Below are 5,449 nucleotides of genomic sequence, written 5' to 3'. Positions count from 1 at the left end.
TCATCTGTCTGCTTTTATGTTTGGAATTATTCACAGCCCCCGCAAAATACAGTTATTATATCAAGGGAGGCCGGGGCACCCCTTGGGTTTGTAAATTGCTGATCTGCCCTTGAAAAACTTCATCCAAGGAGCGGCAATTGGAGTTAGTACGTCAATACTGTTGAGACACTCTAGTGGGAAAACCAGGGGATGGTCTTGAAAAGTGATATGTTATATAATATAAAGTACCATCTCATCTGGTATTTGGAACATGGTGGCTCAGGACGGGGGAGGGTTGGACGTGCAAAGCGAGCACAGTCCTTGAGGGGGTGTGAGACTGGTGAGCAGTCTGAAGAAAAGCCCCCTAGATGATTTTTGTATACTCACCTGGGGAATCATGACCCACCCCCATGCCACCCCTCAAAATCGCTACACTTGTCTTTTTATTGAACTTACACCTGAAAAAGTGGATCTGACCAAAAGCAAATCAGCCATTCCCTGGAGCTAGGGGTGGGAGGGAAAGGACTATAAATGGGCACAGGGGAACTTTCTGGTACAGTGGAAGTCTTCCAAAACTGAATAATAGTTGTACAATTATATAAATTTACTAAAACTTATCCAGCTGTACACTTAAAATGGGTGAATTTTATGGTATATAAATTAAACCTCAACAAAGCTGCTAGAAAATGGATCAACCCAAACGGAATGTGTAGATATAACTTTTGGGACAGAGATCCAAACCAAGCACATCTTCACCATCCAACTTCTCCAGCATTCCCTGTGATGTTAGTGAATGGTGTTGTATCCACCCAGGTTGCTGGGTATCCCCATCTTAGGCCACTTCTCTCTTACCACCTACAACTGACCAGTTCTACCTCTCTAATATCTTTTAAAATCTGTTTGTGTCTCCCCATCCTTGATGCCACTGCCTAGTTCATGCTGTTATAGTTTCTCCTGAAAGGTTGTCACCTCTTAATGATGCCCCTGTCCTCACCTCCCAGTGCATCTCACCCTCTACCTCAAGGATGAATTCCTTCAACAGCTCCCCATGGTCCTCAGGATAACGCTCCAGCTTCTAAGCAGTGCACAGCTAATAAGACCTCCCACGACCTAGCATCTGTTTATTTCTCCAGCCTTATCTCTTGGCAAACCTAACTCTAAGCCAAATTGACCTACTTATCTTTATCTATTCCCTGAAACAAGATAAGCTTTCTTTCCCTCCTTTGCTCACACAGCCTTCTCTCCACCCACAATTACCACTCTGGCAGAGACAGCTGGTTGCTTCCCAATACCTCCCCTTCTTCCTTACTAACAGTGCTGACTTCACTTGGGCATATTGCCATAGAATTAAAGGCCTTACTCTCTAGCCCCTCTTGTAGCTAGGTGGAACAATGTGATAAAATTTGATCCTCTTGAAGGAGAAGGCCTTCCTTCCTTCCCCTCCACCTTTTTTGCTGCTGCCTGGAATGAAGATGTCATGGCTGGAGCTCCTGCAGCCATACTGGACCAAGAAATCATGCATGGCAGCCACAAGATAGAAGGACCTTGGGTGGAGGGCATTATAGGGCCTCCATATCACCTCTGGCTTTTGTTTATGTGTGAGAGACGAACTTCTACCTGTTTCAAATACTAGTTTTTAAATCTTTGTTATTTGTAGACAAACAAGATCTTAACCTATATAACAGATGCTTGCAAGCACCATCTTAATTCACTGACCCACTTTTCTGTCCATCAACCTCTTCTTTTTCTGGTAACACTCAGAAGAGGTGTTCCTGTGTCATATTATGCTATTATTATTTATGGTCAAGGCCACTGTGCTAATTAGTAGGTGAGCTAGGACTCAAACTCAAGACCCCTGACTTGAGTCAAACATACTCACCCTGGGATTGGCCTGATCGCAGCTTCCCTTGTCTCTTCATTTGGGGCTCAGCATAAATTTGGGAAGCCATCCTGGCCTCCCAAATGCAGGTCAGATGCCCTTCCTCAGGCTTCCAGAGCCCCTGACTTTGCTTCCCACTGTGGTACAATGGATCAAATCTGTTTACATTTTGCCACCATCACCAGATTCCCTGACACATAGGTTCTCAGTAAGCTTGCTGCATTTAAAAAAAAAAAAAAAATTTAACACCTAAGTGCCTAACCCAAGGGGAACAACCATGCTACAACTTTTAAAGGGAGCCAAATGAGTGATTATTTTAGTTTTATATCAACTCTGCCCCTCTGGATGCATCTGTAAATGACAGGTCTGGGTATATTACATATATCAATAATTGTCACAAAAACAATCAAAACTTCACTTGCAAATACTAAGAAATATGAACTGTGCTCTTGAATTTGTAAAAGGTCAGGTAAATCAAAATCTTTCTGTCAAAGAGCCTAAGGACAGGCTACAAAAGTTACTGACTGAAGAGGGAAATATCAAGGTGAAAAGAGAAAATAAGTGACCGCTTTAGGACAATAACTTGAGAAAATTCAGAATAAATATTCAGACCAGCTTATTGATTTAAAACAGATCCCTATCTAGTTACAGACGCCACCTACCTGAAGACACGCATTAGACACACAAATCTTGGTGTGCCCAACTGGATTTTAAAACAACTTGATTTCATAATCCAACTTGGGAACCGAAGTGGAAAGTCACCATCTTAAAGGCCAAGTAAGTCTAAGATGGGGGTGAGGGAGAGAGAAGAATTAAAAATAAGAGCAATGATGAAATCAAACTGAAGGCCAAATCAGAGCCAGTCTGGAGAGCTGAGGAAAGGAAACAATGTGGAAAAAGCACAAATTCTAAGAATTAAAATCGCCGGCTCAAAACTTGTTCTGTGTGTCACTATAACAACTTTGGAAGCTTCAGATGTCCCATGGTGCTTACGGGTAACCGTGATCTCATTTGGAAGTGCCTGTTGATACCATCTTGCAGTCGGATTACATGGAAAAGAGGTTTTTCTTCCTTATGGAATTTCAGCATCAATGTCAAGGACATGAGTGAATGCCTCGCATGTGAGCATACGCTGTGATATTTTAATGCGCCTAAACTCCTACAAAATCTAGAAGGCTCGCAGCAGGGAACCGAACCCCAGGGAGGCTATTAGCAATTTAGCATCTCATTTCTTGAGGGAATGTGAATGCCACATACTCATGTACCCACGATGGCGCTCTGTGCCACGTTGGGTTCTATAGATCCAATTAGTCACCCTGATTATCTGACTGCTTTTCCTCCCTCCCCCAACCCTTTAGGATCTGTTACTCTGAGCGGCAGGGGGTCTCTCCAAGGGCTTGGTAAAAGCAGGTGCAAAGGTGTGACTAGCAGGCCTGTTCGCTAATAACACAGAGAAAGTGATTTAGGCACTAATCTCACCTGTTCAGGGATTCAGAGTGGGCAATATTAAGCTCCAGCCTGAAGTTTCAAAGATTCTTTAGTCCTAGGGATATTTGCCCTATGGTGGGGCAATGGTAAGAGTCACTTAGCTAACACTTGCCCCCGGTCCCCGACAGTTAAAGATATCAGTTTCAAAAAGCAGGGAGAGGGGCGCCTGGGTGGCTCAGTGGTTGGGCGTCTGCCTTCGGCTCAGGTCATGATCCCGGGGTCCTGGGATCGAGCCCCGCATCGGACTCCCCGCTCTGCGGGAAGCCTGCTTCTCTCTCTCCCACTCCCCCTGCTTGTGTTCCCTCTCTCACTGTGTCTCTCTCTGTCAAATAAATAAAATCTTTAAAAAAAAAAAAAGGCAGGGAGAAATGGAGTAAGTCAATTCAGGGTATGTATTTCACAAAAGCTCTAGAGGGCATCTTGAATCCTCCTGGTTCTTGGGCTGTGACTGTTACTTCTATCAGGCTCATATACAACCAGAAAGTCCAACACACTTCAACTATTTGCACTAATTAGGAGAAAATGCTCCAGCATCAGAGGAATGATTGAGGTTAAGTACCACAGGCACATAGTTTTTTAAAGAAACATTCCCTACAGGGGCATCTGGCTGGCTCAGTTGGTAAAGCATCTGTCTTTGGCTTAGGACATGATCCCAGGGTCCTGGGGTTGAGTCCCACATTCTCATCCAGCTCCCTGCTCAGCGGGGAGTCTGTTTCTCCCTCTGCCTCTCCCCCACCCTGCTGTGCTCTCTCTCTCACTCTCTCTCTCAAATAAATAAATCTTTAAAAAAAGAAACATTCCCTACACAGTAGGGCAGTGGAAAAATTATTTTGGATTAGAAGTCAGGGGTCTTGAGTTTGAGTCCTAGCTCACCTACTAATTAGCACAGTGGCCTTGACCACAAATAATAATAGCATAGTATGACACAGGGGCAAGCCTGATCTGAATTACACGGGTTTTAAACATTATATAGAATTTTCACAATGCTGCAGCAAAATAGACTTTGGTCCTTTTTTACAGATTAGGAAAGAGAAGAAAATTGCGATTGCACAGCTAACCAGTGGTGGAGCTGGGGGTCTGAATATACGCAGATAGTTACACCTGCTTCCACGAATGCTGGCCTTCCCAGCTCTCTCCACCAACCCACCAACCTTGCTGACCTTCGGTTCTCACCTGTTAGATGAGGTTTTGGCCTGGCCAGTCTCTGAGATCACCTCCTGCTATAAAACACTTGATTTCCAAATTCTTGGACTGAGTCAACGTCGGTTGCTAATTTGTGGGGCTTGTGAAACGTTGTTTCATCATGCACAGGGATGGATGTTATGATTTACAACGAACATGTTTGTTGTTTGTAAATGAACACGTCTAAAATGCCAGAGAGTCCTTGAGAGGAGGTTGGTCTTCCTGACCTCTTGTTCAGGAATATAATATACATTATAAATTGTACATTATAAAATGTACAATATAAATTGTAGCCCCGCCCCTGTCTGTACGAGTGGTTCAACGAGCATCAGCATCTCTTGGTAATTTGTGGAAAAGCAGATTCCTCCGCCTGCTCCATACCTAGTGAGCAGGACTCTGGGAGTGGGGCTCAGCACCCTGAGTTTTAACAAGCCCCCCAGGGCCTTCCGATGCAGAAAAGTCTGAGGCCTGGTCGCTGCGCTAAGATCACTCATTTTCCACTTGAGTTAGTGAGATGCTCCTGCATGTTGATTTGCAGGCTGGGCCTACGTTAGTTCAATAATTAAATACCATTTTCAAATAATCGTGCCTTTCTGGATGCCATCCGTCATACATGGGAGGACGGGAAAGAAAGGGAAATTCTGGTAGACTTGGGGAGGCAAACGGGTGGGGCTTGCGCAGTGAGGGGACGTGGGAGGAGGGGGAATGGAAGCTGCCCGGCCTCACAATCCATCTGGTTGGAAACATCGCGCCAGTGGCCCGAGCCCGCAGGAGCCAGAGCCAATTACAAGTTTATATAATAGAATAAGTCTCTCCGGCCTCCCGGCCTCCGCCCCGCCCCGCCCCACCCCTGCCGGCTTGGGGCTGGGGGAGGGATCCAGGATGGAGTATGTCTCCTCTGGGTTTAGCACTCGGGCGCGG

Source organism: Leptonychotes weddellii, chromosome 9, assembly GCF_054177405.1.
Source record: "Leptonychotes weddellii isolate Sample4059 chromosome 9, ASM5417740v2, whole genome shotgun sequence".
Lineage (NCBI taxonomy): Eukaryota > Metazoa > Chordata > Mammalia > Carnivora > Phocidae > Leptonychotes > Leptonychotes weddellii.
This window is presented reverse-complemented; position numbering follows the sequence as displayed.